Consider the following 8,832-nt stretch of genomic DNA (forward strand, 5'->3'; position numbering starts at 1 on the left):
ACATAGTTACTTGTCCGAGTAACTATACAGGCAATTTAGATATAGTATTATTCCCCATTGCTTGCTGTAGTCTTGTTGCCGTGCACTGCCCTCATAGCTATTTTCACTGCATGGCTTACTACCAATGTTTTAGTTTAGTTAATAGCATTATAGCATTAACGCATGATCGCTCTGAGGCACTACCCTATGCTTGTCGCTAGTTTCCAGAATAAGTAAAATAATTTACCCAGCTACCCTGCTGTCGTGGCTAGACCTAAAAGGGAAAAAAAAGATAGGAGATTAATAAGTGAAAACTAGTTACTTTAGTACTTTAATTATTGTAAATATTATCCTTACCTTAAGTAAATTTCTCATTCTGTAAGCGAAAACCAAGGTACCTAGGTAAGCGCCAATTAACAAATCCACCCCTTAATTGTATAACATATATTATTATATAAGAAATTGTTGTTGCTTCAGTTTTTTCTATATATAAGTAGATCATTTTCTCCATCTGCACTTTTGACAATTGTCAACACCAACCACAGACCACGAACCGGCAGCGAAGGTCACTAAAATCGATTATTGTATTAATCCCAACCATAGATCACGGTTATAATAGAACACTTGATCTGTTCGGATCACGGTTCACCTTAAAGCTCCGTCAGAACCAATCCTACCCCCAGTAGTAAATAAAGATTGTTCTTTTACTCTCCTAGGAGTTTTATTTCATAAATGCAAAGAACCCACGCTTAGACCAGCACCTTCTTTTTATACTAAAGGGAAGTTCAGGTCTAACAATACAAAGTCAGCAAGATTAACTGATTCATAAAGAACAACAAGAAGTTCCTTGAAATAAGTCAGAAAAGTATTGTTTGTACATATACTTATAGAGAAAAAAAATTACAGTTAATTAACAAACACTATGAAACTAGGGACGATTACTACAAAAAAAATTGAGGCTTTTGAAATCAAGGAAAAATACAATGAAAGAAAAATTAAAATTGTGAGTGAAATTTCAAATAAAATTATAGCTGTGCATTACGTTAATTCTAACTGTACATAATTAATTAAGGGTTCTTGGAATTATTTGTATTTCCTTTGTTTTTTTTACCTATATTAGCTATAAGTACTTTTATTAAAATGTTTAGCTTTTGTTTAAATTTTTCAAATAAGTTTTGGTTTGTTTATACCCATAAAAATTGGTAACTGTAACTGTTGGTAAATAAAATATTTAACAATATTACATAATATGTTCTATTTTATTAATAAATGCTTAAAAAATGAGTAGCCATGCCAATGATAGAAGAACGATTTTCTAACCAGCAAGTCAAGTCAAGAAGACCGTTTGTGATCAGCACACAGAAAAAATCACAAAATGTTTGCATTGTAATTGTAATGTGGGAATACGCAATAAATTGTCAAAAAGATGTAATATTTGTCCAAGACGCGCAGACAAAAAGACTTTTTATAGCTGTGCAAGATGCTCTCAGCCTGTATGTTTACCACATTCAGTGATATTGTGTGACAATTGTTTTCAAGGGCAGAAAGAGTAAATATGCTTTTTTCACTTAAACACGTATAATGTTTTTAATGCAAACCGATTCTACATACATGTTTACAACCGTGTTTAATTATTTTTTTAAGACTATTTGTAAAGACTGTTATTTTTTTAAGTATTTAACAGACTTTGTTGTATTTTGATTATTCTGCTAATAAAGAGTTGAATAATTATTATGTCTTTATGTCTTTTGTTTGTTTGGCAGTAATGGCCATAAAATGATAAAAAAACTATAGAGTTTTGATCAACAAAGTAGCAGTGCTTCATTTTATTATATTTCCCTTTGGGATATGATACCCCACAACACCACAATGTTATACATTTTTGTACCACACCAATGCCGGGTTAAGGGCGTCACCCGACCCCTCGGTTCCACTCTGCCCGTATGCCGACCGTTTTCCGATTAATTGTTGTTGCTAAAATACCATTTAGTATGCTCGGCATATTGTAAATATTATTGTAAAATAGGATTTTTTTTTGTAATTAACAATTACCTTTATTGGTGCATGTTCCACGGTTACTGGCTAATTGTACTTGTTCATTGGCATGCGCATAATTAACGATACCTTGAAGGGCATACGTGGAGAAATCATTCGTTTTTTTTTTGCAGCGGGCTGACGGCCTAATGGGAGCGTTCGAGTTCTATAGGAGCAGAGTGAGCAGAGCGGGCACAGAGCAAGGTGACGTAATAATTGCAGTGTTTGGGTCTCGCGAACCTAATCGAACGGTAGCGGGTAAAAACAAAAAACTTAACCTAATAATTGTAATTATTTTTTTTATAGTAATTATAATGGATTTAATAAGGTTGCATATTATTCACATTGGAGTTCAAATGTTCTTTGAAGACGATGAAGAGGAATATTCACCAATTTTAGGGAGTGTGAGGCTTTGCTGAAGAAACTATACCTCGTATTAGTGATCGACAGTTTCAGTCCCATTTTAGATTAACCCCAATAACATTTGAAATCTTCTTACAAAGAATTCATTAATTGAAATGGGAGGGTTGGGGGAAATCCAGAAGTAAATGCTGAGAAACAGTTATTAATTTGTTTATGGCATCTGGCAAATATTGAAAGTTTTAGGTAAATTTGTACATATTACCTTTCCTATATTTTAGAATAAAGTCTACTGTGTTTAATTTGTAGGAGTGTGGCAGAGTGGTTTGGGGTTAGTAAGTCAACAGCGTGGCACTGCCTCTACAAGACATGAAAAAATTGATAGAGTTAATACCACATATAAAATAATTTCTTTTCCAAATCATCCAGTTAGATCAAATAATATAATAAATTTATTTAGAAACAAAACTGGTTTTCCAGGTAAATTATTTTTTCTACTGCTTACTATGAAGATTATTGTTTCAGGTAGGTATTATCGAGGCCATCGATGGAAGCCATATATCAATAATAGCTCCATATGCGAATAGAAAAGGATACCGTAGTACTAACAAGGCATACGTGATGAAAAAAACCAGTCCAACCGCACCTGACATAGCAAGTGCGCGGGAAACAGAACAGTTGTTGGAAATTTACTAAAACCCCTTGAGGTGGCCACAAAGGAAATTGGGATGCAGAACACAACGAGCAGTCTGGTAATACCGATAGCGTATAAGAGAATTTTACAAATCAACTCGTCGTATGCACTGTCAAAGACTATAAAATCAGCTTTGGTTCCGCAATGCGAAAAACGATTTCTGAACGCTGAACGAGTACATCTCTCTGTTTCAACACTACTAAATTCCCGCTTTAAAAAAATGTACTTTAAAGATCCATTAAACTGCGTTATCGCTGTAGAAGCTGTATAAAAGTAGATAGATACATCCGTTGTCGTTCAAGAGTAAACAATAGATGAGGTCACTGAAGAGCCAATCATAAATGAAGCTAGCAATAAGGCGTTTAACTTGTGGGCTCAACATGACGCGATGGTGCGTGAAAATTCTGAGAATGATGGCGATTTTTCCAGATCGAATATGTTTATGTACCTTAACACCCCAGTTATTTCTCTACGAGAGAACCCTCTGCTTTGGTGGAAGAGTATGGAGATGAGTTTCTTCCAAAGTTGCCCAAAACTATTTGGCAAGCGTGGCAACGTCGGTCCCAACAGAACACCAATTTTCGAAAGCAGGACAAACTGTGACTTAGCAAAGAAATCGATTAAAAGGAAAACGTTTGTCAATGATGCAGTTTTTGCAATCAATTGAAAAATATTCTTAATGTCAATAATCTGCATTGCTGGGCATAGTGTCACCGTTTACACACCGGGTTGAACGCTAATATGGACATAGAGCGCATGCATGGGACCATAAAATATATTTATTTTAATGGACGGAAAGCGAAGCGCTTAGACAAGACAAGACATTACATGAAATAGAAAAATATATCAGGGATCGTTTGTTCAACCGTCTGATCGTACTGTTTAAAGGTAAATTGTCACACAAATTGAATGAACTTCGCCTACGCCACGTCAGTAGCCAAAAACTATCTACAAGAGGTACTGGATGGGAAATTCCCTCAAGTAACTTTTTTGAAGTGTATATGCTTGAAGAAAAGGAGGTTGGTATGGAATTCTGCTAGTCAGGCGATCGAGGCGACAAAACTGCGTTTCCTGGGCGGAAACGGGCAATTCACATCTTGAACTCGAAGAACTCCAGCACTCTCCTCAGAACCTCACTTAAAATATCTCCTGACTTTGAAATTGAATCAGGACCACGTTGAGACATTCTTTAGGCTTTAGGGCAACAAGTAGTAGTGGTGGCTTTAATAATAACCCGAACGTCATTCAATTTGAGGCGACGTATAAAAGGCTCCTTGTACAAAACGAGGCGCGTTACCACTCAAATAAAATAACAGATCCGCTTTGCGAGACAAATGAAAATGTAGCAACATATGATAACACCTTATTTGACCAAGATTAAAAGCATTATATGAACTCTCTCCTTCATATATGTATAAGAATTAAAAAAAAAAATACATGTGAAACTTGTAGAAAACATTTAGTAGGAAAAAATAAAGTACTATTAATGCCCTTTTGCACCGAAGTTAATAAGCAATACATACTTAAAAATAAGAAATGCTGAAGTAAACTTTTTGTATTGCACCATACGTTAAGATCTTCTTAAGTATGGAAACACATTCTTAAATTTAAGCCTCAGTTTGACAGCGACTTATGAAGTTCTTTATTCAAACAGACTTTAAACACTAAAATTTCAAAGAAAGAAAACGCGGAAAGTGCAAATAAAGAGGTCAGTGTTAATAAGTGTGGTATTAAAGTAGGTAATTGTAAAAAAACTATTATGGATATTCGATTGAACGACATATTTGAAGATGATTTAGATGTTTTGGAAATTTTAGATTTTGGGTTTCCCAGATTAAATTATACAAAAGATTTCGTCTTACAAAACAGACTTGTCTGCGAATTTTACCGTTGATAGAGGAAGAACTAGAATTCCTTAATAACAGGTTAGTTTTAAATATCATTTTTATAATGTAGGCATAATACATATACATAATGTATTTAGTACAGGAGATTTTATGAGAAACAACTACTCTGCGGGCTAATACCACGTCCAGCATTGAATTACTCTCATAATATCTGTTAATAGCTAAGATTATTCATCGGTAAGTTCACCAGACATAGACCGGATTCGGACTTGTTAGTCCTCGTCAGTATGCCATAGGTAATACCACCGAAGAGTGGTATTTGCATGTCTATCTACAGACATTGTTTTACTGTCGGTGAGATATAATCTCTAAATTGCTACTCAACGCCACAGGATTCTTGCAATCCAACTGACGGGGTATTAGCCCGCAGAGTAGTTGTTTCTCATAGTATCTTCTATACTAAAAACTATTTCGCCTATTAGGTGATAGTATTGCTTTCACAGTACCTACAGACTAGTAGGTCGCTCTACGTCAGTTGGATTGTAAGAATCCTACGTTGAGTAGCAATTTAGAGATTATAACTCACCTAATATGCTTGTTTTTTAAATTGTAGAAGCAACAGTCTTAGTGAATCAGTTGTTAACTGCATTACGCTTTTATGCAGCAGCCGGTCATTTGATTACTGTTGATAACTTTGGATGTATGCATTTATCAACAGCAAGTAGAATTGTTTTGAGAGTTTCACGGGCTTTAACAGAAAGATTTATTAAAATTTCTGAGACACGGGAAGAAATTTTGCAAATTCATAATGAATTTTTTGAAATTGCAGCTTTTCCTAGGGTTATTGGAGTTATTGATGGTATCTACGTCAAAATTCAGTGGAGAAGATGCTGAGGTATTCAGAAATAGAAAAGGTTACTCGATCAATGTCTAAGTTTGTAGGAACTGCAAAATTAAAAATCACAGATATAGTTGCAAGATGGCCTGAATCTACCCACGACTCCACTATTTTTATATTTATCTATTAAACAGTAGAGAAGTTGTTTCTTTACAGTTGAAAAATTAGCTGAACGGCACTTCTTATTCTGTAATATATTGATAGAGGTTAATTAAATTATATATTGCTATTTACATTCTCATACATACCGCCTCTTCCATCACTTTTGTGCTAGAAGCCACTATCCTCACCACTATCACGATGATGATATAATTATACATAGGCGTGAAATATTTGGTATTTTAACGTCTGAAACAGGCCGAGGACAATAATCTTGAGGAAATTATTATTTTTATTTATTTATTTTAATTTTATCAACAACAACTATATATTATTGTATATTAGATTTACAACAAACACCATAGACATGACACGACAAACCGAGCACCGATATCTAACCTAACCTAATTTTTCATAACTGAAGAAAATCAGAAAGCACTAAAATACTTAACATAAAGTAATGAAAGTTACTAGATTTCTGCGTTGTTGCCAATACATAGACGTACTTTGCTAAGTATAGTTTATGATCCGTCGGTGCAATGCTCTAAAAAAGTAAGTATAACTTAATTTTAAGAACAGCTTTATTAAGTTGTCCTTAGGATAATGTCGCGTCGGTGCAAACGGGCATAATTCATCTGAAAAATCGGGGATCCTATGTTATGCCATCGTATGACGTTATAAATATTTGTAAAGCAACTGAAGTACTTAGGCAAATGGAATGTTCTATTAAAAAAATAAAACATTTTGAAAAAATAATTTTAAACAAACTTTTATACAATGTACATGTTTTTCCCGATAGTTATATGGTGGAACACATAAAAACACAATATTTTGGTCAACCACAGAGTAGAATTGATTAAATTGATTTGCTTAAAGTATAGGGTGATCAAATAGCAATGATAGTTTTTCCAATTATTATGTTGCCAAAGTTACCAATGACATCCAGCTGTCAAAATAGTCAGCGAGGTTTGCGTGAGTACACTCTTTTGGACCTTAAGTCACCAACCAGGCAGAAATTGGTGCGAAGTGAAGGAAATATAGCCGTCGTAGAGGTCAGTATCGAAGAAAACCCAGAAACGTCGATTCGCCGCCGATCAGCTGAATTCTGCATCGCCAGAGAGTCAACCCGGCTTATTTTGCAGTTGGATTTGGGCCTACATACATATAAGATTGTGCTGACGCAAGAATTGAAGTAGGACGACCATAGACAACGGCGTGAGTTCGCTAATTGGGCGCTGGAAACGTAGGCCGGAGATCCGGACTTTGGCTAAAAAATCATCTCGATGCCCATTTTTGGCTCAGCGGCTATGTGTTCACGGCACAAGTGTTCGACCAAGCATCAATGCATCCACAAAGATTGACTGGTTGGTGCGATTTATAGCATGGCGGCATCAACGGAAAGAAATAAGTTCTTTCGAAATGAGGAAGAATACACCGTTGCCGTCAACGGTCCTCGGTATAGAGCGATGTTAACCGACAGAACTCAACAACATCGATATATCCGAGCTGTGGTTCCAACAAGACGGCGCTACATGCCATATAAGTGACGCAACGTAAAGGAGAAATTTGGCGACTAGGTCATCTCACGGCGTTGAGTGAATGAGTTATTTCACTCAACGTTCACAGCGAGTGTTCATCAATTGGCCGCCGCGATCATGCGACTTGATACCCCTTGATTATTTTCTCTGGGGCTACGTCAAGTCCTTAGTCTACGCTAATAAGCCAACCACTTTGGACGAGCTCGATGCCAACATTCGAGATGCTATTTCCGGAATAACGCCGTACCGCACATGTTGAAGCGAGTCATCAAAAATTGGACAGATCGCTTGAAGCGCTGATGAGCTTCAAAATAAAGACAGAAACAATTTCATATCTCACACCGTCGTTGTTTTATTTAAATTTCTTTTTCTATTGTTCTTATCTGTACACCCTTTATATTACTGTGAGAGTTCACCATGAGGCATCCATATTCGTTAATATGTCAGTAAGAAGTAAATTTACAAAACATGTCACTTTTAAAACTCAATAAATGTTATGTTTATTGAAGTAGGTACCATGTATTTATTCTTAGAAACACTATATTCGTAAATAGCTAAATATGTGGAAACTGTTATGGTATAGTGCATATTTTAATAAATAAATAAATGTATCTTTTGAGTTTTATGTCATATTCTGTTTAAACCTTCACTAACTCTTCTATTAGTTTCTCTTGTGTTGATATTATTATTATTGATATTTTATAGTTGTTTTTCCATATTATTAAATAAACTGCAGAAACCACTAAACTTATTTGTATAAAAAAAATTGTCAGTAGTGCCCGGCTAGGGCAAATAGTATTTTTTTTAAATACTAAGCCTTGTTTAATAGATACGCCATGTTATTTAAAAAAATAATTTGTATTCTGTTTTATTACTTTTATTTGAGGCTGCAAAATATTAAATACTGTTATGCAGATACTATTGAAATTAATAAATAATAGAAAATAGATTCAATAACATCTTATATGCATTATATTATTATATTATATTATGCGTTATTTGCACAAGAAACTTTTCTGAGGACGACGACTGCCCTGATGACGTAGACATTCAAAATGGAAGCGACAGTAAGTTAGATGAGCACGATGAAGACAATGTCGATGATTCAGACGTTGACGGTGACGGTGATGATGACGGTGACAGTGACGTTAATTACTGATAACGATAAGGTTCTAGTTCAATTTATTTTGAAAAATATATATTTTCTACGATTACTTTTTATAATAAGTAAATAATAATATAAACAAATTTATTCATATTGCAATTATTAACTGCATCATCTACATTAATTTTTTGTTTATTTATATATTAACTATACTATAACTATACTATTAACCGTGGTGTAATTGTATAGTAACGTTTTGCTTCACTTCTGTTCATTAA

The sequence above is a fragment of the Anoplophora glabripennis genome, unplaced genomic scaffold (genome assembly GCF_000390285.2).
Source record: "Anoplophora glabripennis isolate ALB-LARVAE unplaced genomic scaffold, Agla_2.0 scaffold578, whole genome shotgun sequence".
NCBI classification, from domain to species: domain Eukaryota; kingdom Metazoa; phylum Arthropoda; class Insecta; order Coleoptera; family Cerambycidae; genus Anoplophora; species Anoplophora glabripennis.